General features: G+C 44.3%; 1 long non-coding RNA gene and 2 pseudogenes across 3 annotated transcripts in view; all 3 read right to left on the bottom strand.

Moving 5' to 3' along the window:
- Positions 1-5,189, bottom strand: part of LOC134911445 (uncharacterized) — a 109,401-nt gene extending 104,212 nt beyond the window's left edge. Inside the window, exons 1-2 of one of the 3 annotated variants that reach the window (XR_010176575.1) lie at positions 5,154-5,189; positions 4,519-4,588 (exon numbers count right to left, since the gene is read on the bottom strand). This is a non-coding gene — a long non-coding RNA (uncharacterized LOC134911445). The remainder of the gene's footprint in view (positions 1-4,518; positions 4,589-5,153) is intronic. The other 2 variants (XR_010176578.1, XR_010176576.1) reach the window with 2 other exon arrangements.
- Positions 5,190-5,679: 490 nt separating this feature from the next.
- On the bottom strand, positions 5,680-5,798 carry LOC134913076 (5S ribosomal RNA; annotated as a pseudogene).
- Positions 5,799-6,066: 268 nt separating this feature from the next.
- On the bottom strand, positions 6,067-6,185 carry LOC134913680 (5S ribosomal RNA; annotated as a pseudogene).
- Between the last annotated feature and the right edge of the window lie 18,651 nt (positions 6,186-24,836).

Below are 24,836 nucleotides of genomic sequence, written 5' to 3'. Positions count from 1 at the left end.
AACGGACAGGGAAGGCCCATGCACCCCACACAGGCCTCCTAGTGGTTGGATGCTGCACAATGGGGAGCACTTGGTGGAACGGAGTCCTGCCTCAAGGATTGATGGGACCTGCTCCAATAATCGCTGCCACAATAAATGGACATCATTGTAAGGTACTGATTGACAGTGGCTCTAAAATCTCGATTGTCTTCAAGAACTGGAATAGAAGATACCTCTCTGATATCCCCATCCAACCACTATCTGGATTATAATATGGGGATTAAGTGTGGAAAAATATCCCTACCTAGGATATAACGTAATCAATCTGGAGATTTGTCATGGAGAAGAGGAAGAGTTTGAGAAATTGCAGGTGCCCTTAATCGCGCTGGTCTGTTCAGAAGTCCCTGAGGGCAGAGGTGAGCCCCCCCCCCCAAATTATCGGGACTAATACAAGAATTTACCCCATTCTTATGGTCTGGCTTGAGAGCGGAGAAGCAAACTGATGTGTCCTCTGATTCATATTGCGTTATATCCGAGGAAACTATACAGAGGAGTAAGAGTCTATTTGATATCTGCTTCCTGGAGAGTGAACTTGGGTTTGAGGAGATATCCCAATTAATTGCAGATTTGGAATCTAGAAAGCAGGTCTTTTCTACCAGAGAGTGGGACCTGGGGACGGCAAAGTGGATGGAGCATCGTATAAAGCTCATGGATAATATGCTGTTCCAAGAGCGCTCCTGGCAGATAGCACCAGCAGATTTTGAAGATGTAAGAAGCCATCTAAAGAGTTTGTTGGAAATCCAAGTCATAATAGAATTCAAGAGTCCGTACCCTTCCCGGTAGTCATAGTACGGAAAAAGAATGGAAAGATTTGAATGCACATCGATTATAGGACACTGAATCAAAGAACAGTGTCTGATCAATACACAGTGCCCAGAATAGATGATGCCCTAGATTGCTTACGGGGGAATGTTTTATTCTCTGTGTTGGATTTAAGAAATGGGTACTACCAAATACCTATGCACCCTGAGGATAGACAAAAAACGGCATTCATATATTCGATAGGATGTTTTGAGTTTCTACATTTGCTTTAAGGAGTGAAGTGACCGCTGGCTACTTTCCAACAGACCATGGAAAAGATCATCAGAGACAGGAACTACCACGAAGTGATAGTCTACTTAGACAACATTATTGCATTTGGCACTGCTATCGAGTAACATAATTGTCGTTTTCTTAAAGTCCTTGATAGACTAATGGAAGGGGGTCTGAAATTGTCACTGGACAAATGTCATATGCGTCGATCAAGAGTCAAGTAACTGGGACACATTGTGCCTAATTCAGACCTGGTCGTATGCAGGCTATTTTTTGCACTGCTGTGACCAGGTAATTGCCGCCTACAGGGGAGGGGGAAAAGCTGTGCAGGGCAGCGATCAGCTGTGCAGAGAGCTGCACAAACAACAGTTAGTACAGTTTCTGCACAGCCCAGGACTAACTCAGCCGCTGCGACGATCCGGGATGTTGCTGACGTCAGGAACCCTCCCTGGAAACGGCCGGGCACGCCTACGTTTTTTGGACAATTCCAGAAAATGGTGAGTTGCCGCCCATGAACGCCTTATTCCTGTCAATCTTCTTGCAATCGCCAGTGCGATTGCTTCCTTTGTTTGTTTCGTCGTTGCCCGGTGACGGCCGTCACCGGCGGCCATCACGTCTGTGCATTGCGGGTCACACGCATGCGCAGTACAGACCCAATCACATGGATGTGAAAAAATTCAGCATGCGATCGGTTCTGAATGACCCCCCCTTGTGAGCTGGGATGGGGTGGCCATGGATCCAGACAAGGTGCAGGCTGTGAAGAACTGGCCTCGTCCCACCAAATTGAGTGAATTAAGATCTTTCCTGGGATTCTGTGGGTATTACCACCGATTTGTACTGAACTACTCCGCCCTGGCAAAGCCACTAACCAACTTGATGAAAGGATATTCACTTCCAAGTGCGAGAAAGAAGTACAACGTCACACTAACGGGAGAGCTTCACAAGCCCAACAAACTCTTTGGAGAAAGATGAACATATGAGTGTGAAGCTGCATTTGAGGTGTTAAAGGAAAGCCTGATGAATGCTCCAGTATTAGCATATGCTAACCCCAGTTTGCCATATGTACTTCATATTGATGCATCTATAAGTGGGCTTGGGGGTGTACTTTACCAGCAACATCTGAATTCATTAAGATCAGTATCATTTGCTAGTAGGGGTGTGTCTGACAGTGATAGGTATACCCAGCACACAAATTGGAGTTTTTGGCCCTGAAGTGGTGCGTGGTGGATAAATTCCATGATTATTTGTACGGGGTGAAATTCGAAGTACACACTGATAATAATTGGTTAATTTGTGTGCAGACCACCACAAAATTAGACGCGACTGGGCACTGTTGGCTAGCGGCGCTGGCACTGTATGACTTCTCTTTGAAATATCGGCTGGGAGTGAGTAACATAGATGCGGATTCTCCAAGATCCCTGGACAGTTGGGGCGTGAAAATGATAATGAGTGGATTGAGATACCTGTTGGAGAAATTCGAGGGATGTGCCGCAGCCTGAGAGTGAGTAGCAGTATAGTGAGCGAGGCAGTGAGTGCGTTGGGAGTACCACCTGAGTCTCTGCCCATATCGTATTGTTGGATTAGTCAAATGGAGTTGGAGGGTCTGCCCAGAATGAAAGAGTACCAGCTTAGACCAGAGCAGCTCCAGGATCCATGTATACGATGGGTGATGCCTGGAGCTATAAAGGGAAAAACTGCTAGATTGACATTGACGGGGACGGAGAAAGTGCAGCTGTTAAAGAGACAAGTGAAAAACTTGGTATTGAAGAAGGGAGTACTATATCGATGTACCAAGCAAAGGGATGGTAGGAAGAGAGACCTATTGATCAATTGAAACATGCTTACAACTGTACGCAAAATTACACTACCGATACTCACCCTATTATCAAATGTTTGGGAGAGTTGCAGCGTAAGCGGATAGTTGAGAGCCGCCAGAGGAGTGTGGAGAGATTAGCTGGAGAGAGAGAGATGGTCTGAGCCCTCAGTGTGGATCGGAGCGGTTTACTGGGTGGTCCGTGACATGTGAAAGCAGGGCAGTGCGCAGCTCCGGTAAACCCGGTGGCGGTGAAACTATGTCGTGGCTGGAGTGGTGTGTCAGCCTGGGTCCGGCAGCCCTTCCTCTGGCATCCCCACAGGCAGCCATGACGAGCAGAGGGGAGGCCACAGGAGAGGTGACACAGCGGTCACCATACCCCAGAGGCGGAGCCCTGCCAAGACTGACAGGAAGGCTGTGGCGGTGAGGCCGATCCCCACTGAGAGTCGAGGCGAAGGTGTTGCAAAACCGGGTCCAGATGCAGAGCTTTTCACTTCAGCAAAGAGACCTGGGGATCACAGCTCAGAGCTTCACTAAGGGAGACAGGACTGTCACTCATCATTCAGAGGAGGAGTCGGGGGAGCATCATACAGCAGCTCAAACTAAAGGAGGTGTAAGTGCATTTGAACAGATACTCACCTCACACTATACACCATCAGTTGCCCAAACAATTCATATTTGGAAGGGGACATATAATGCCAGCACCAGACAGCAGTTATAGAGAAACCAGCTATAGGGCTGCTACATACAAGGATATTATACTATACGTCCATTGATTGATTGTGCAGCACTCATCCAAGTACCATTAATGTGTGTTAAGTGAAGCCAGGTATATATATATATATATATATATATATATATATACATACATACATACATACATACACATACACACACCACAATAGGTGAGCTGGCGCCTGAGGGTTGAGTCAACACCCTGTGTTACAAAAGGCACTTATGATTCACACCTTTAAGAGTCAAAACATGGTGGCAACATGTTCCATCATAAAATGTATTATATATATATGTATATGCATAAAAACAAGTTCAAAGTCCATAGTTCATTTGTAAAAGGAGCAATAAGTCGCTCCACACTTAGTGTATTTCCGTTTAAGATTTGGAGGACAATAGTAGGTGAATCTCTACAGTCTCCTCTATTTCTTCAATATATATTCAGAGGTGACATCATAAAGGAAGAACAAGAATACCCAACGCATTTCTTGTTATTATAAGACTTCATCAGGGGTACATCTACAAGCATAGGAAACCCATCTTATTAAAATATACATACATCTGTTTATAATAAAAAAAACATAAAGAGGAACATATTGCATACAGAGCAATGACATGCATGACAAAGCATAATTGAACAAGACAGAAGGAAAAAAGACCAAAAAAGTATATTAAGAGACATCATAATTACACGGAACATACCTTAACTCTATGGTAAGTATTATTAAAAAAAATAAGCGGATATGGATACCCGATACAGCGATATAGAAAACCCTTAGTATCAGAGGGGCTTTCTATTTGAGTCGTCTGCCAATCCTAAGAATATATATTATATAATGTATCAGTACGGATTCTAGTTTAAAAGGAAACAGACTTAATAACCAATAATTTGAAACACATACCTCATGGGTCGACTACTTGAAAGTGAAATCTAGATACTCAGGTGTAGCAGGAATTCACTTAGGTGAGAACCTGGTAATTTATAGTAAAGGATAAATAAATAAATAAATATACTAATAGAGTATTCCAAAAGAGTTTTACATGGAATAAATTAGTATAAAATATGTATTATATTTAATTTTTACTATATTTAGAAGGGATTAATCAGGATATTTATAGATGTCCATTCTGAATGAGTAATTAAGCCGAATTGCAAAGTTATTGGACTGTGTGTCCACATGGCCTCCCTAGGCACCACAGATGGATACTTAGACCTCTATAAATTACTATCATATTATGTATTACAAATCTGAGATTTTACAGTTTATAAAAAAAAAAAAAAAACCTCAATAGCAACAGTTAGTAAAAATTGCTTATACCCTATAGTATGTTACCATATTAATTTCCGGCTATATTCCCAACATTATTTTAACAATATTTTTACCAACATTATTAAGTTATAATACTTGCTGACATGATACAAATTATTATCCTCTTCATAATGAGTCTCATATAAACAAATCAAATGTTAAATGTGTCCTTATTACAAATAGTGCTCAATAATTAAATCTCAATACCATAATAGTAACCAATGTACCTCACTTTTAGTGGATCAGCAGTGGTAGCCTGGTCTCTGAGTAATGAAACACTAATCCAGGACTACACCTTAATATAGGGGAAATTAGTGACATAATTTAAACTGACTACCGTGATTGGTGCCCTGGAAACCACAAATAAGTTCTTATCATTAACTAATTTAATAATAGTGGTGCACTAGAAAATGAGTACTAACCTTATAAAAACCTTCCTATTACTTTTTACTCCTAAAATATTAAGACTAGAGACAAAAAACACCTAATTAGAGTGAGTACCCATAATGCATTTTGGTGAATACTGAACTAGTGGATTATAGTGTGTGATTGACAGCTTGTCCCTCCAATGGGTAAGTGGGAGACAGGTTACCATTTCAACATTAGTGAAAATGTGCCTAGAGATACTAAATGCAATATATGTGTGTACCTTGCTAATACCTATGTATATTATTAAAGGAGTGAAAACATAAGCATTATAAAATAAATATAAAAAATGAGCCCTAGACAGTGGCGCCCTCTGTGGTGTTTAGAGGCACACAGCACCTTGAATTCCCAGGTGGTCTCCCATCCAAGTACTAACCATGCCCAACACTGCTTAGCTTCCAAGATCAGATGAGATTGGGCATATCAAGTGTGGTGTGGCTGTAGATTGACAAGAGACTACAACAATAGAATGTATCAGATATTAATCACACTAAAGCAGAAAAGATTAATTTAATAAACTAAAATGGGTCTCTATTTGGGGGTACTATTCGCATGTCATTTATATATGTTTTTTATGAACAGTAAAAATACATAGATTATATAGCGGAAATACCTATGGTATTGTATAATGTAAAATAATATGATATTATACTGTGAAATGGATGTCTATGCATAAATTTGTATTAAATAGTGGCGCCCCCTGTGGTATTTTGAGGTGCAGAGCACCTTGTATTCCCAGGTGGTCTCCCATCCAAGTACTAACCAGGCCCAACACTGCTTAGCTTCCAAGATCAGATGAGATTGGGCATATCCAGTGTGGTGTGGTTGTAGATTGACAGTAGTGAGTATACTGGAGAATATTTACCCACAGCAATAGAATGTGTCAATATTAAGTCAGAGGAGTTAAATTTGATATACTGTATTAGAAAGTATCCTAAACTAGTGTACTTAATACATAAATTTTGTGGACAAAGTTTAACATGCATACAGATGCATTAATTGTTTATAAGAATGGAGTACCTAAAATATTATAATTTGTTGGACTAGTTCACTACTATAAAATTAATATCAACACATAAGTGTATATTCAATAGTGACGCCCCCTGAAAAGCTAATAGGCGCTATCATAGATATTATCTGAGAATGTATACCCACCCCCTTTGTTTTACTTTTATTGCACCATTTGGAATAAGACTCCACTTTTACAAAAACAGAGGTATGAAGTGACAGTATCTATATCGCTCTAAGAGGAGATATTTTTATATCACTCAAAGTACAGCCCATAGTAATAAACCTTATTTATGTACATATTATAGGATATACATGGATCCCTATCGAACAAACTAAGATGGGGGTACCTCCCCTATGCTACTGTCATATGAAGCTGGAAACACTAGTATGCTACCTAACCTGAAGAAACGCTGCCATATCAATACTTTCATTTAACCCTCTAGGAATAAGAGTATTGAGGGTGTAGATCCAAAAGGATTCTCTTTTTGCGAGCTGTAAGTCCCTGTCACCTCCCCTTTTAGCCTCCAAAACATGTTCGATGACTGTAAATGTGAGGCCCTGAACATCAGAGTTGTGTTTATTTTGGAAGTGACGGGGAGGCTGTGATTTTGCACCTTATTCTTAATGTTTCTCAGATGTTCTTGTATTCTGATCTTAAGGCATCTCTTTGTTTTGCCAATATAAGATAAATTGCAACGGCACTCAATCCTGTATATCACATACTGGGTATTACAAGTAACAATGGTTTTCAATTTGTATATTCTTTTGTTTTCCTCATCTTTCCAGAAGAACCTTGTCTATCGATTGATTGATTGATTGATTGATTGTGCAGCACTCATCCAAGTACCATTAATGTGTGTTAAGTAAAGCCGGAGAGTGTTTAAGGGCCAAATATATATCCATTAACGGTGCTATATTAACTGTGCTGCACCAAAAGGTTATATGATTGCTTTGTAGTTGTATATAAGATAGTTTCCAATTAGTCGCTTATAGCAGGAGCTACGCAACTTCTGGGTATCACCTATATGTTACGATCCTGACTGTAGTTTTCATATTTGGTGACTTACCTCTGCCATCTCTGTCCTGGATCCTGCATCTTTCTGCTCACTGGGATAAACAGCTTGCCAATACCATGAGTTTCCTGAGTCCTGAGTTCTCTGCCTGGAAGGTAATAGTTAACGAGCTCCACCTGTGGTGATCTTCTGTGTGAGTCTGAATTCAGCAATCTGAAGTTTAGGCCTAAAAGCCAGCATCCTCTGTTTGTTTGCAAGAAGTTCAGGCTTCAGTGTTCTCTCGGCCTGCTAGGCCTCACTCCACTTCACAGCCTAGTCTAGAGTACTCACATGACAGTGACTGTTCACCTGACCCAGAGCTGTTCAATCATGTGCCAGCCTGAGACTCTCTGAATCACCTGATCCTGCTCACCAATCACCAAGGACCAGGAAGTATAAGTCTGAAGCCTGGAGTTGGAATCTCTGCCAGTTCCTCGTGTCACACACAGCTCTGTGTGAGCTTTGAAGCTGAGCTCCCTAAAGGTAACCCTTGTACTTCAGTTCCTGTAAAAACTCTGTTCCTTTGCTACCCAGTTTGGATTACATTTGTGTTACCATTGATATCCAGTAATTCTACAGTTCATCTTAAAGGCACAGTTGCAGTATTCCATAGTTTCATCTTAAAGGCACAGTCACAGTATTCCACAGTCTCAACTTAAAGGCACAGTTGCAGTGTTTCATCTTAAAGGCACAGTCACGGTATTCCACAGTCTCAACTTAAAGGCACAGTTGCTGTGTTTAATCTTAAAGGCACAGTCACAGTATTCCAGAGTCTCAACTTAAAACCACAGCTGCAGTGTTCTACTGTCACAGCCGCAGGGTTCTTCAGCCTCGTCCCAAAGTTACAGCCACAGTCATCATTCTACTTCCAGTTGCATTTCCAGTTATATCCGGTACCAGCCCGCATTACAGTTGCATCCCAGTCTCACCGGTAACCAGCCCGGTTATCAGTCTCACCAGTAACCAGTCCATCTTACTATCTTGCCAGTAACCTTGAGTACATAAGCACCTACTCCTGTGACACTATATCCAGTACAGTCTCATCTATACATTCATCATCCTGCTATCAAAGTCCTTGGTGATCCAGTGGTCAGGATACGGCTTCCTCTGCCAAGGCCCGGGTTGGGTCCCCGGTCAGGGATTGCTCCTTCTTCTCACTGATTCCTACAGACCAGCCTAATATTCACATAGTCCACCAGTTGCCTGCACAGACTTGACTAACCCCGGGTTCACAAAAATCACAGTCATGACACTATATATGCATACTGAAGGAATATTGAGAAAGCAATACCATCTACAGGGACAGCTTATATTGAGAAAGCGATTCCATATACAGGGACAGCTTGAGACTATGAGGGTAATTCAGACCTGATCGCGGGGCAGCGATTTTTTCAGCACTGCGATCGGATATGGTCAGAGAGATGCCATTAGAATCCAGAGGCGCTCAAAGAAAACATAAATGAACATTCATAGTGTATCACATATATATGTAGAACTATTCAATAAAATCTTTAAATAAGCCTTATACCTAAAGATGAGTCTACTTTTTTAGGAGTAGACAATCACGCATTTTTTGGGGGGGAGCTGGAGTTCTACCAGTATGGATTCCGAGTGGCTTTGATCCTCCTCTCCACAGATGTATCCCCAAAAAAGAAAGATAAAAAACCTCCAATGGTGCAATATCTTTTATTTGCTGTACTAAACATATAAAACAGGGATAAGGGTGGTCTCTCACCATATGAAGTGGTCTACAAAGTAGACAAAAACAGCAGGTTTTAAAAGGTGTTCACATTCGGGCGTCCCCGGAACTGGCTGCTCCACTCCACAGATGATGTCCCAACCGTCTCCCTCACAATGAAAGAGTCCTCCTGCCAACGCGTTTCGACACAAGCAGTGTCTTCCTCAAGGCATAAGGAGGTACTGACATTCTAATCTATATATACCCATCATAATTATCTAGAGGGTAAGCCTATTTCCAGACATGGAACTACTATCCTCTAAGATTCCTATACTAATACTAACAGTTCATTCCGTTTATAGTCCAGTCCAAATTTCACAGTGAGCCACATACTCCCACCAAAAAGGGGAAAGTCCATCTCCTCTGGCCGCTGAGTTGCGCCGGCCGGAAGTCGTCATTATAGCCGCGACCGGAAATCCGTCTTTCGGGCCGCGACCGGAAGTGCGTCATCCCCATCCTCCGCGATCCGCTACACCCGGAAGTTGCGGGTGCGTGGCTTCAAACATCCCACCGGAGGTGCGATCGGATAGTCTCCACCTAAGGGGGGAATGTATTTTAACTGTGCAAATGTGCGACTGCATGTGTAGCAGAGCTGCACAAACAGATTTTGTGCAGTCTCTGCGCAGCCCAGGACTTACTGACCCGCTACGAACACATCAGCCTCTCCAGGACCAGAATTGACATCAGGAACCCTACCTGCAAACTCTTGAACACAACTGCGTTTTTCCAAACACTCCCAGAAAATGCTCAGTTGCCACCCACAAATGCCCTCTACCTGTCAATCTGCTTGCGATCGGCCGTGCGATTACTTTTTTCGCACCATCCAGTCACTTCCCGGCAATCCCTGGTGATCCCCGTTGCTGTGGTCTGACGTGCCTGCGCATTGCGGTGCATACGCATGCACAGTTCAGATCTGATTGCAGGCTGTGAGAAAACGCAGCCTGGCTATCAGAATTAGGCCCTATATCAGGCCTGGCCACACTGTGGCTCTCCAGCTGTTGTGAAACTACACGTCCCAGCTTGCCCTGCCACAGTTTTCGCTAAAACTGTGGCAGGGCATGCTGGGATGTGTAGTTTCACAGCAGCTGGAGATCCACAGGTTGACCAGGCCTGCCCTATATGCTTCACACAAAGGGGAGGACAGTGTTTCTGCATGATAAAGGTCACAGCTTGCTCAAATTGACACAGCTGTCGAGGTTAGTTATCTCAGTTATATCATCAGGATATTTAGGGGGTCATTCTGACCGGATCACATGCTGCAGTTTTTCGCAGTGGTGCGATCGGGTCCGAACTGCGCATGCACCGTGTCCGCAATGTGCAGGAGCATCGCTGCCTGCCGACAGGAAACACAAGGCAGCGTGGGTCCTTATGAAGAAAGCGATCGCAGCGGCGATCGCAAGGTGATTGACAGCAAGAAGGCATTTCTGGGTGGCAACTGACCATTTTCTGGGAGTGCCGTGGAAAATTCAGGTGTGTCCAGGCATTTGCAGTGCGGGTGTCTGACGTCAATTCTGGGACCTGACAGACTGAAGTGATTGCAGTGGCTGAGTAAGTTCAGACCTTTATTCAGAAACTGCACAAAAACTTTTTGCATAGCTCCGCTGCACAAGCAATCGCACACTTGCTATGCTAAAATACACTCCCCTATAGGCGGCGACTATCTGATTGCACGGCTACAAAAAACTGCTACGGTGCGATCAACTCGCAATGACCCCCTAAGTACATAAAGGACCAGCCGCTGCACTCACCGTTCATAGCAGGAAAGAAACAGCTTCTTTGCTAGTGATTATATAAATTCTGTTACTTATAAACACTTCTCACTTGACAGCTGCCACGGAGACACAAGTAATTCTATATTAGATATTAAATGCCACATGGGTATACAATAAGTAGCACCATGTTTGTTGTTGGACGCTACATACCTAGACAGCATCAAACCTGACCTTATCGCTAAAGAGAGAGCTGATTTATCAAAGGATATTGTTATTCATCGATGAGATACTGTTTGCATTCTTGGAACTTCTGGGCCCCTACAGTGCACTTTTATATTCAGAGTACCTGGGTCACTCTGATACTTCAAGGTGTCACTTAAATGGAAGTTTTTCTATGGCATGAAAAGCTCATTGTAAAGGCACATTAAGGTAAGGGGTTTAGAAAATAAATGTTATATATATATATATATATATATATATATGCTATTTTATGTGAGGTTATTATCCAGTTAGTATTGTGACATTAAAACTGATATACTTACCACTTATCCTGTTTCCTGGAAGTCACACTGAGAATGCTGGAAAGAGGAGGTAGAACATAATCAACTATATGTTTGTATTTACAAATATCCCTAATGGTATTTTGGGGATTATATTTGTAGAAGAGTAGGTTTACCTAAGCAAGCCTGAATATACCATCACTAATATTATGGCTTGGGTGGAGGCACATTTAGTATTTCTAGTGTAACCGTTCAATAGATAGGTGCCAAAAGAAGGTTACAGGAGTTTCATATTAGAAGTAGTACTGTGAGATGGCTGGTGGCCAGGGTGTAGCTAGAAACAATATATACACACTGAGGAAGCCGCTGAGGTCAGAGAAAAGCGGAGAAACGCGTATGTGGATGACCGTGAGTCTATAGCCGGCCGGCTCAACTGCTGAATAGGACACCTCTGTGGGCACAAAATTGCTGGTGGTATGAGCAACTGTATAATGCTATATTAACACCTTGATACTCGGACCCCAGTGCTAAGAGGATTAGGGAAATTCACTCCCAGATCCGTGTGTTGTACTAACTGCCTGCTATCAGATACTGCCTATTAACAATTAATTCTGCTTCTCTTAAAAAAGACTAACAAATATAAGCTCACACTACTGTTCTGTCTCTGCATCAGTTAACCTATGGGACATTGCTGCTATTTCATAATTAAACCCCGGTTGTGCAGGGGTAGAACAAGCGAAGGATAGATACAATTTCACTGCTTATTGAAATAGTCCCACGGACAATCTAGTATATTTAATATGGCAGGGACGCCTGCTGTATTATAGTAGTCACCTGTGAACGGATGCAAGAATCAGACCATTGTTCTTAGGTGGTTGAAAGTATATTACTGTGATATATGGGCTTATTGTATGATATGAATACTGAACAGTAATTTTATTGTGTTTACCGGCCGGTAATTGGGGGAATTTTTTCCTTTTAATCTTTTTATGTTTTATTATGTTATTGAATAAATGTCTCATTTTTGGATGATATGCGCAGTTCCATTTTTTTCTTTTTCTTTCTGATATATTTAATTGGGGTCAGAAAAACCAGGCCCTAGGAATGTGCGGCTATTATCCAATATAAATCATTAGCGCCCAACTTTGTCTGTTGTCTACAAGTAGCTAGAAACTAGTTGGCCCCATACACCTCTCTACACAGTACTCTACCAGAGATTTTTTATAACACTGTGTTCTGGATAAACTAACCCATACTCATGCCTACTCTCCCAGAATGCTTAGAAATATAGGGGTCTATTCATGAAGCCGCGAAAAGAGTGTCACATCTGCCCCCCTGCAGTGCAACATGGTTTTGCCCAATTGCTAACTTTTTTGGTTTGCTTTCAAACCTGAATAACGCCCTTCGCACCATGGGGGTCATTCTGACCCGTTCGCACACCATGGTTTATCGCTGCAGTGCGAACGGATGTGGAATGCGCATGCGCGGCGGCCGCAGTGCGCGTCATTGCCCGGTGACAGGGGTCGCCGGGTTATGTCGCGGCTAAAGAAGAATGCGGTCGCAGGACGGATCGCAAAGAAGATTGACAGGAAGAGGACGATGAAGGGCGGTTCCGGACCGTTTGGAGCCGTTTTCGGGGAGTGGTAAGTAAAACGCATGTGTGCCCAGGTGAACGGAGGGCGGAGGAGTGACGTCAAAGCCGAGCCCATCATCGCTGGATCCATCGCACAGGGTAAGTAGGTATAGGCCTAGTCTTGCAAAGAAAGAAAACCAACTCTTCCAGTATAAGCGCCCTGTCGAAGTCAGAAAATATTACAAAACCCACATTACATACAAACACCACATAGGTGGCCTCCGTGTGTGTGCGTGTTCGGCTGTGCATGCACATATTCGCAAATTGCGTATGGTCGCTCCCGTGGTCCTGCGCGGTTTGAGCGTGGTATGAGTAATTACAGTGGAGTTTGTACTCTTATGGAAAAGCCACAAAGACATATCATAAATCTAATATATATATTGTATAAATCCCACACTGTCTGCTTTTTATTCTAAATAGCATGAAGATCAGTCACACATAAATTAAAACTCCCAGAGACTAAAATACAATGGCCTTATTTACACTAAGCTTTGAAATTCTATGAAGAAGGCAAACACCTTTGTTTACTAGGATAGCTGAGTTTCTATTTAAAACAATGAGTACTGGATTGTCATTGTCTCACCTGAAGACAAAAACAAACGAAGAGACAATACCCAGAAACCGAAGCTGTTAGAAAATCAATTAACAATAGTTAACCAAAACACAAAACCAGACATTTAGAAATCTAAGAGATTAACATTCATAGTCTAAACTCATGGAGATGTGTGTGTTTGTATATATATATATATATATATATATATCATTGGAGATCCGCACTCACATCAAAACACATAAACACATATTTGGGTGCACCCAGTGATACTGACGAAGTCAGCCACAAATACAATACTTGATTTCCACCATGGTGGAAGGGGCACTCACAACAATAGGAAACAGACAAAAAATTAATATCTCTTAAATTATCACATAGTTTAATTGTTGGATCATCTGTTGCACCAACTCGCCCCTAATCGACGCTTCGACCCCATATCTGGGTCCTCCCCAAGACAGGCAGATTCGGTGAAGGTTCAGAAATTCACAGAGGCAAATGCTACAACATCAATAGAGATATAAACCAATCTCTCCGGGAGATGTCCAAACAACACCTGTCAAATCAACAGGTGGGCGACCACAATTATCAACTTGTTACTTCTTAATGTGATCAGCTCTCCTAGATCCAGGTAGTCTTTCCAGTATATATCTATGTCCAAATAGTCCATTAAATTGTTTCCAATAGGTCAAACAGATCCATGGCTGGTATCCTGCTGTCACACTGCACATGGCTCTACTCAGATGTGTCCCAGAAACGTCACCTGTTGTTTCCATTAAACGCTTCACGGAGTGGAGTTTGTTCAACATTTTTTGCAAGTCTGTGAGTGCCACCTGTTTCTCTTTACTGTATGTGGGTGGACCAGCATGTCCACAAGGAAGGGCACCTCAGCCAGTCATTTGGAGGAGTGCCGGGGCAAATTTTGGATATATATATATATATATATATATATATATATAAAATTCCTAACAAATTGTGATAGCAGGAGTATGTGTGTGTATGTATATGTTTATATATATATATATATATATATATATATATATATATGAGTATATGGATATATGTGGATATATGTATATCTTGAGGATTGAAATAGATAATCATATCATGTGTGGGATCATATTGTTCAGAGTCACGTAAACATTAATCTGGTGGGAATAAGAACATTATTATATTTCTCTAACGTCCTAAGTGGATGCTGGGGACTCCGTAAGGACCATGGGGAATAGCGGCTCCGCAGGAGACTGGGCACATCTAAAGAAAGCTTTAGGACTATCTGGTGTGCACTGGCTCCTCCCCCTATGACCCTCCTCCAAGCCTCAGTTAGATCTCTGTGCCCGAACGAGAAGGGTGCACACTAGGGGCTCTCCTGAGCTTCTTAGTGAAAGTTTTAGTTTAGGTTTTTTATTTTCAGTGAGACCTGCTGGCAACAGGCTCACTGCATCGAGGGACTAAGGGGAGAAGAAGCGAACTCACCTGCGTGCAGAGTGGATTGGGCTTCTTAGGCTACTGGACATTAGCTCCAGAGGGACGATCACAGGCCCAGCCATGGATGGGTCCCAGAGCCGCGCCGCCGGCCCCCTTACAGAGCCAGAAGACAGAAGAGGTCCGGAAAATCAGCGGCAGAAGACATCCTGTCTTCACCAAGGTAGCGCACAGCACTGCAGCTGTGCGCCATTGCTCCTCAGCACACTTCACACTTCGGTCACTGAGGGTGCAGGGCGCTAGGGGGGGGCGCCCTGAGCAGCAATAAAAACACCTTGGCTGGCAAAAATACATCACATATAGCCCCCAGGGCTATATGGATGAATTTTAACCCCTGCCAGAATCCATAAAAAAGCAGGAGAAAGGTCAGCGAAAAAGGGGCGGAGCCTATCTCCTCAGCACACTGGCGCCATTTTCCCTCACAGCTCAGTTGGAGGGAAGCTCCCCTGGCTCTCCCCTGCAGTCACTACACTACAGAAAGGGTTAAAAAAGAGAGGGGGGCACTAATTAGGCGCAGTATTAACAATACAGCAGCTATAAGGGGAAAAACACTTATATAAGGTTATCCCTGTATATATATAGCGCTTTGGTGTGTGCTGGCAAACTCTCCCTCTGTCTCCCCAAAGGGCTAGTGGGGTCCTGTCCTCTATCAGAGCATTCCCTGTGTGTGTGCTGTATGTCGGTACGTTTGTGTCGACATGTATGAGGAGAAAAATGATGTGGAGACGGAGCAGATTGCCTGTAATAGTGATGTCACCCCCTAGGGGGTCGACACCTGAGTGGATGAACTGTTGGAAGGAATTACGTGACAGTGTCAGCTCTGTATAAAAGACAGTGGTTGACATGAGACAGCCGGCTACTCAGCTTGTGCCTGTCCAGACGTCTCATAGGCCGTCAGGGGCTCTAAAGCGCCCGTTACCTCAGATGGCAGATATAGACGCCGACACGGATACTGACTCCAGTGTCGACGGTGAAGAGACAAATGTGACTTCCAGTAGGGCCACACGTTACATGATTGAGGCAATGAAAAATGTTTTACACATTTCTGATAATACGAGTACCACCAAAAAGGGGTATTATGTTCGGTGAGGAAAAACTACCTGTAGTTTTCCTGAATCTGAGAAATTAAATGAGGTGTGTGCTGATGCGTGGTTTTCCCCCGATAACAACTGATAATTTCTAAAATGTTATTGGCATTATATCCTTTCCCGCCAGAGGTTAGGGTGCGTTGGGAAACACCCCCTAGGGTGGATAAAGCGCTCACACGCTTGTAAGGGCTCTACCCTCTCCTGAGATGGCCGCCCTTAAGCATCCTGCTGATAGAAAGCAGGAGGGTATCCTAAAATGTATTTACACACATACTGGTGTTATACTGCGACCAGCAATCGCCTCAGCCTGGATGTGCAGTGCTGGGTTGGCGTGGTCGGATTCCCTGACTGAAAATATTGATACCCTAGATAGGGACAGTATATTTTTGCCTATAGAGCATTTAAAAGATGCATTTCTATATATGCGTGATGCACAGCGGAATATTTGCCGACTGGCATCAAGTCTAAGTGCGTTGTCCATTTCTACCAGTAGAGGGTTATGGACACGTCAGTGGTCAGGTGATGCGTATTCCAAACGGAATTTGGAAGTATAGCCTTAATAAGGGGAGGAGTTATTTGGGGTCGGTCTTTCAGACCTGGTGGCCACGGCAACAGCTGGGAAATCCACGTTTGTACCCCAGGTCGCCTCTCAACATGAGAAGACGCCGTATTATCAGGCGCAGTCTTTTCGTGGACAAGCGGGCAAAAGGTTCCTCATTTCTGCCCCGTTACAGAGGGAGAGGAAAAAGGCTGCAGAAATCAGCCAGTTCCCAGGAACAGAAACCCTCTCCCGCCTCTGCCAAGCCCTCAGTATGACGCTGGGGCTTTACAAGCAGAATCAGGCACGGTGGGGGGCCCGTCTCAATGAATTTCAGCGCGCAGTGGGCTCACTCGCAAGTAGACCCCTGGATCCTTCAGGTGATATCTCAGGGGTACAAATTAGAATTCGAGACGTCTCCCCCTCGCCGTTTTCCTAAAGTCGGCTTTACCGATGTCTCCTTCTGACAGGGAGACAGTTTTGGAAGCCATTCACAAGCTGTATTCCCAGCAGGTGATAATCAAGGTACCCCTCCTGCAACAGGGAACGGGGTATTATTCCACACTGTTGTGGTACCGAAGCCGGACGGCTCGGTGAGACCGATTCTAAATCTAAAATCTTTGAACACTTACATACAGAGGTTCAAATTCAAGATTGAGTCACTCAGAGCAGTGATTGCGAACCTGGAAGAAGGGGACTACATGATGTCTCGGGACATCAAGGATGCTTACCTTCATGTCAAAATTTACCCTTCTCACCTAGGGTACCTCAGGTTTATGGTACAGAACTATCACTATCAGTTCAGACGCTGCCGTATGGATGGTCCACGGCACCCCGGGTCTTTACCAAGGTAATGGCCGAAATGATGATATTCCTTCGAAGGAAGGGAATTTTAGTTATCCCTTAATTGGACGATTCCCTGATAAGGGTAAGATCCAGGGAACAGTTGGAGGTCGGTGTAGCACTATCTCAGGTAGTGTTGCGGCAGCACGATTGGATTCTCAATATTCCAAAATCGCAGCTGGTTCCGACGACTTGTCTTCGGTTCCTAGGGATGATCCTGGACACAGTCCAGAAAAAGGTGTTTCTCCCGGAGGGGAAAGACAGGGAGTTATCCGAGCTAGTCAGGAACCTCCTAAAACCGAGCCAAGTCTCAGTGCATCAATGCACAAGGGTTCTGGGTAAAATGGTGGCTTCCTACGAAGCAATCCCATTCGGCAGATTCCACGCAAGAACTTTCCAGTGGGACCTGCTGGACAAATGGTCCGGGTCGCATCTTCAGATGCATCAGCGGATAACCCTGTCACCAAGGACAAGGGTGTCCCTCCTGTGGTGGTGGCAGAGTGCTCATCTTCTAGAGGGCCGCAGATTCGGCATTCAGGACTGGTTCCTGGTGACCACGGATGCCAGCCTGCGAGGCTGGGGAGCAGTCACACAGGGAAGGAATATCCAGGGCTTATGGTCAAGCCTGGAGACATCACTTCACATAAATATCCTGAAGCTAAGGGCCATTTACAATGCTCTAAGCTTAGCAAGACCTCTGCTTCAAGGTCAGCCGGTGTTGATCCAGTCGGACAACATCACGGCAGTCACCCACGTAAACAGACAGGGTGGCACAAGAAGCAGGAGGGCAATGGCAGAAGCTGCAAGGATTCTTCGCTGGGCGGAAAATCATGTGATAGCACTGTCAGCAGTATTCATTCCGGGAGTGGACAACTGGGAAGCAGACTTCCTCAGCACGACCTCCACCCGGGAGAGTGGGGACTTCACCCAGAAGTCTTCCACATGATTATAAACCGTTGGGAAAAACTCGACAGGTATTGCGCCAGGTCAAGGGACCCTCAGGCAATAGCTGTAGACGCTCTGGTAACACCGTGGGTGTACCAGTCAGTGTATGTGTTCCCTCCTCTGCCTCTCATACCCAAGGTACTGAGATTGATAAGATGGAGAGGAGTAAGCACTATATTCGTTGCTCCGGATTGGCCAAGAAGGACTTGGTAACCGGAACTTCAAGAGATGCTCACGGAGGATCCGTGGCCTCTACCTCTAAGAAGGGACCTGCTCCAACAAGGACCCTGTTTGTTCCAAGACTTACCGCGGCTGCGTTTGACGGCATGGCGGTTGAACGCCGGATCCTGAAGGAAAAAAGGCATTCCGGATGAAGTCATCCCTATCCTGATCAAAGCCAGGAAGGATGTAACCGCAAAACATTATCACCGCATTTGGCGAAAATATGTTGCGTGGTGCGAGGCCAGTAAGGCCCGACGGAGGAAATTCAACTGGGTCGATTCCTACATTTCCTGCAAACAGGAGTGTCTATGGGCCTGAAATTGGGGTCCATTAAGGTTCAAATTTCGGCCCTGTCAATTTTCTTCCAAAAAGAACTAGCTTCAGTCCCTGAAGTTCAGACGTTTGTAAAAGGGGTACTGCATATACAGCCTCCTTTTGTGCCTCCAGTGGCACTTTGGGATCTCAATGTAGTTTTTTGGGTTCCAAAAGTCACATTGGTTTGAACCACTTAAATCTGTGGAGTTAAAATATCTCACATGGAAAGTGGTCATGCTGTTGGCCCTGGCCTGGGCCAGGCGCGTGTCAGAATTGGCGGCTTTATCCTGTAAAAGCCCTTATCTGATTTTCCATTCGGACAGGGCGGAATTGAGGACTCGTCCTCAGTTTCTCCCTAAGGTGGTTTCAGCGTTTCACCTGAACCAACCTATTGTGGTGCCTGCGGCTACTAGGGACTTGGAGGACTCCAAGTTGCTAGACGTTGTCAGGGCCCTGAAAATATATGTTTCCAGGACGGCTGGAGTCAGAAAATCTGACTCGCTGTTTATCCTGTATGCACCCAACAAGCTGGGTGCTCCTGCTTCTAAGCAGACTATTGCTCGTTGGATTTGTAGTACAATTCAGCTTGCACATTCTGTGGCAGGCCTGCCACAGCCAAAAATCTGTAAATGCCCACTCCACAAGGAAGGTGGGCTCATCTTGGGCGGCTGCCCGAGGGGTCTCGGCTTTACAACTTTGCAGAGCAGCTACTTGGTCAGGAGCAAATACGTTTGTAAAATTCTACAAATTTGATACCCTGGCTGAGGAGGACCTGGAGTTCTCTCAATTGGTGCTGCAGAGTCATCCGCACTCTCCCGCCCGTTTGGGAGCTCTGGTATAATCCCCATGGTCCTTACGGAGTCCCCAGCATCCACTTAGGACGTTAGAGAAAATAAGAATTTACTTACCGATAATTCTATTTCTCATAGTCCGTAGTGGATGCTGGGCGCCCATCCCAAGTGCGGATTGTCTGCAATACTGGTACATAGTTATTGTTACCAAAAAATCGGGTTATTGCTGTAGTGAGCCATCTTTTCTAGAGGCTCCTCTGTTATCATGCTGTTAACTGGGTTCAGATCACAAGTTGTACAGTGTGATTGGTGTGGCTGGTATGAGTCTTACCCGGGATTCAAAATCCTTCCTTATTGTGTACGCTCGTCCGGGCACAGTATCCTAACTGAGGCTTGGAGGAGGGTCATAGGGGGAGGAGCCAGTGCACACCAGATAGTCCTAAAGCTTTCTTTAGATGTGCCCAGTCTCCTGCGGAGCCGCTATTCCCCATGGTCCTTACGGAGTCCCCAGCATCCACTACGGACTATGAGAAATAGAATTATCGGTAAGTAAATTCTTATTATTACCACATTAAGTTATTAATAATACCAGATTTATGTATGATTAATGTGATGGGTTTAACTGGTCATGGGGCGGGAACTCAGATGCAAACAACAGAAACCACATTTCAAGTCCTAGCCATCGCCCACTTCTTGAGCTGACCAATGGTCCCCGGTGCACAAGATATGTCCCACCCCCGAACCAATGGAAGAAGAGCACACAGTGTCTATTGTATTATGTTTTGATCTACTGTATAAAAAGCCTGCTGCAGCCTGGCCTGACAACAAGACTCTCAACGCAATCAACCTGATAGCGGAGGACCGGGCCGGGTTGCGCAAGCGAATATTCTCACGTATATGCATTAACTGTAGCCATTTACTCTGTTATATTGTAGTATATAAATTGTATTGTTATCCCCTTCCAGATATATACGCTGAGGTGTCGGAGCCCAGTGTTTAACTACAAATCGCTGTTGTGTCTTCTTTTCCCTGCTAGGGTTTAAAGCGTATTACATTACCTAACTGCATAAGGTTTAAAAGTGTATTGATAAGTTGTGTACGCGCTGCGGGTACTTTGTACCGTCAGCGCTGCATAAGGTTTAAGGTGTAACATCATTGCAGTGCTTTGCTGCATAAGGTTTAGAGTGTAATAATATCATTACATTGCTTTACTAATAAGGTTTAAAGTATATCAAGAGTGTGTGCGCACTGTGTGTACTTTGTACCCCCAGCGCGGCGTTTGTACGCTAAGTCCGTACACGGTACGGGACTCTGTACGCAAATAGCGTACAAAGTACGTAGAGTGCATATTAAGTCTAGCGGCCGCAGCGGCTCCACGGTAAAAGTGTGTTTAACGGAATAGCTTTATGGTTTAAGATAATATCGACATTATCAATTGGGGACACGGTTTTTCCTCATACCCGCAGCCTAGCTGGTGAAAGCAGACTTTATCTATCAGCAAAGGGCGGACAGGTATCCCACGTAAGCCTTCTCCTGGTTGGTGGATACACTGGAAACCCTATCTTATTGCTGATTAGATGGTGTCTGCTCTGCATGGTTTGTAGGGATGCTGGTGGGACCCGTAAAGTAAATACGCAAAGCTATTTTAAAAATCTGTGAATTTCTATTTTGGCGCCAAATGCGCACACAACACAAGCATACACCTGTACTTTGTATTTGTATACCTGCTCGCATTGTTGCCATAAGTACTGATTACTAGATTCATTTAGACCTGTGCGGAGAAATTTGTTGCTATTTAGTTAAAATATAGAATAAATAATAAGGAAGTAAACGTAAAACACAAATACAGTCTGGCCTAGTTAAACAGGTTTATACAGAAATAAACTGTGTTGTGTTAAGTAAACGATTATAGGTAATATCGCTTACATTTATAGAAGTGTGGGATTTGTACTATTGCGGACGTACGGTTTTTGTACACGTGTCTCGGACAAAGTACGGGACTGCGTACGCAACGTAAAGACATACGCATAGTCGCGTGTTTACGCAACGTGCGTAAGGGTACGACCGCTAAGTACAAATTACACAATAGCAGTGTTTCCTTTAGGGGCGGAACAGTAGCCACGCTACACGCTACAATAGCACAAATTGCTCTGTTTCCAAAATTTAGTTTAAATAAAACCTTTTCTACTGTATTACCTCTGGGGAAAGCTATCAGTTAACAGGAAAGGATATTTTTCTGATCAGAAAACTATAGAGTGTTAGTGTGGGCTGAAAAAGGTGTGAATGTATTGAACCCCGCTTGGTGAACTCGGTGAAACTCGGTGAACTTGGTGAGCACGGTCTAGGTGAACACGTGAAACGGAGTGTGATAAAGCTTTGTGAAGTTGTTGTTTTCTTGGTATTACACTCCGGCTGTTTTGGAGCAGTGTGAAGACTCCAGTGATCCTACAACTTATAGATAGCAAGTGTCTATAAGCGGTACAATTGGACCGCACGGTTGTGTGAGCAATACGTGGCGCAACGTGATACGAAGTTTTGCATATTTGTGCGTAAATCTCGTCATCATACGCGTTGTGTAGAGCACATGCAAGCGTGATTTGTGTAAAAATTGTCTTTTAGGCAGATATTCACTGGGTACGGTAAGTTACTCCTAAAGGCCCAGGGGATATAGGCCGAAGTAGGGCCTGCAATGACTACACGTGTCTGCTAAATAGGGCGGATCCCTGGTACTCGGAGCAGAAGAAGTTAGTGGAAGAACTTTGAGGACTTCCACCATTAGACTACTGTGTTTGGAGCATTTTAGGAAATTTTCCCGTGTTAAAAGGGTCCACAATGGGAGCCAAGTGCACAACACAGGGGCGTTCCTCAGTCAGGGTTCAGACAGCAGAATTGAGACCCAGGGGGTCAGCTCGGTTGGTAATGTGGGGGAAGTATGGTCCCCACACTGAGACCTTTTGTGATGAATGGACACAAATGACTGTGGGGAATAAAGCATCATTTCCTGGGATAGGTAGTTTTGATCCAGAGGTACTACCGAATGTAAGGAGTAGGATATGTCTAATAAAATCCAGAAAACAAAGGATTAGACATACAGATTGTTTACATTTATGGCAGCAAGAGGGCGATATGCAAAGGGTACTAGCTTACGCAGCAGGTTCCAAACCTAGCAGGAAAATGATGGCAACCGCACCACCACCACCACCGTATATTGTAGGGGAGAAAGTGGCTACAGACAATGGCATATTGGTATCTGATAAGAGTATAGTTGATAAATGTACTAATGGTAACCTGTGCAAGTTGTATCCCATTTTAAACTTTCCTCAGGACTGTGAGCAAGAAGATGAGCCCAGCGCGATATCGGCACTCTCTCTAGCAGCCACCATACAGAACACTCAGGTGGGCACGGCCCAACCAGTAAGAGCAATAGTAAGGCCCCCTAGCGGAGGGATAAGTGAGGTCGTGTCCACAGGTAAGTACGGTACCGTACATTATGCAGAGACAATAGCACCTCAGATTGTGGAGTCAACTCAGAATGATGTAATTGAATTAAATCCTGTCAGGGTGATCGCAGTCCCCAATGGGAAGACTGACGCTCAGGGAATCACTCCCATCAGGAACATTGCTATGCATTGTCCTTGGTCCCGGACAGAATTGAGGACAATTATGTCTGAATTTCCCGATCTCAGAAAGGATCTAGTCGCATGCCAGAGGTTTATTAAAGAATTAGGTAAAGCCACCGAACCCACAAACAAAGATTGGCGAACAGTGCTACGGGTATGTTTACCCTCCAATATTGACCCTGCAAAATTCATTACTGATTGTAAATTATACGCAGAAGTACCTCTCACTGATGAGTACACTCAGGAGAATCTACGACAAATCAATCTGCAATTAGGAGTATATTTCCCTACTGTTGTCAAATGGAATAAAATCTTTTCCATAAGACAAAAAGAAGGTGAAACGACATCTGAATATTTCCATCGAGCACTGCAGGAAATGGCTAGATACACTGGGGTCGAGGACATTAAGGAAAATGTACATCACAGGGAGGTTGCTGTGTCAGTATTAATGGACGGGTTAAAAGAGACATTAAGAAAAAGGGTACAAACCTCTCTACCTAACTGGAGAGGTATCTTGGTGGCTGCATTAAGAGAGTCCGCTATCGAGCATGACCGTAATATCCAGAAAACCAGGGAGGCACAGGGGGAGCGGTTGATGGTGATGAGCATCCAAGCACTGGAAGGAGCACCAACTTGACCAAAACCCCAGGCCCGTGACACATGGAGAAAGCCAAGAGTTTGTTATCTGTGTAAAAGGGAAGGGCATTATGCCAGCAATTGTAACAGCACACAAAAATTCAGACCCCCTAGACAAGAACACGAGCAAAGTTATTAAACACATAATAGGGATCAGGGATTGCATAGGAGAAGTTACGAGCCACACGCAGGGGAAACAAAGAAGCACCCACCAAGGAAGGACTGGCAGACCTCTGAAAATTCTCAGCTATCCCACTCACATATTGTAGCTGCCAGCGCGCTGCGGGAGGGCCACAATATACAATAGGGGTTGGGCCACACCTGTAGTCTGCAGCCAGTGAAGTTGATTGCTAGCCTTGGTAGTGAACCCGAGGTCACAGATGATGTAGCTGGTAGATCATTACCTTTCCTTGTAGATACAGGGGCGGCCAGGTCAGTGTTAAATTCAACGGTATGAAAACCACGGGCAAAACAATTTCGGCAATGGGAGTAACAGAAGTAGTACAACACTACCCTTTGAGTAGACCTGCGGAGATTACGATAGGGCCTTTGCAGACCAAGCATTCCTTTTTGTTAGCTGCATCGGCTCCGACTAATCTACTTGGGAGAGATCTATTGTGTAAAATGGGGTGTGTCGTATATTGTACTCCTGAGGGTGTCTTCTTGGATATACCCGAGGATCACGTTCAGGAAGTGCAGGATATGTTAGACACCCCACAAGGGCTAATGTCGCACTCTGCTGGTATAGACAGGTGTCCATCCAAGGTAGAGGAAATGATCTCACAAATACCGGGATCCCTCAGGA

This window comes from Pseudophryne corroboree, chromosome 4 (assembly GCF_028390025.1).
Source record: "Pseudophryne corroboree isolate aPseCor3 chromosome 4, aPseCor3.hap2, whole genome shotgun sequence".
Lineage (NCBI taxonomy): Eukaryota > Metazoa > Chordata > Amphibia > Anura > Myobatrachidae > Pseudophryne > Pseudophryne corroboree.
This window is presented reverse-complemented; position numbering and strand designations above follow the sequence as displayed.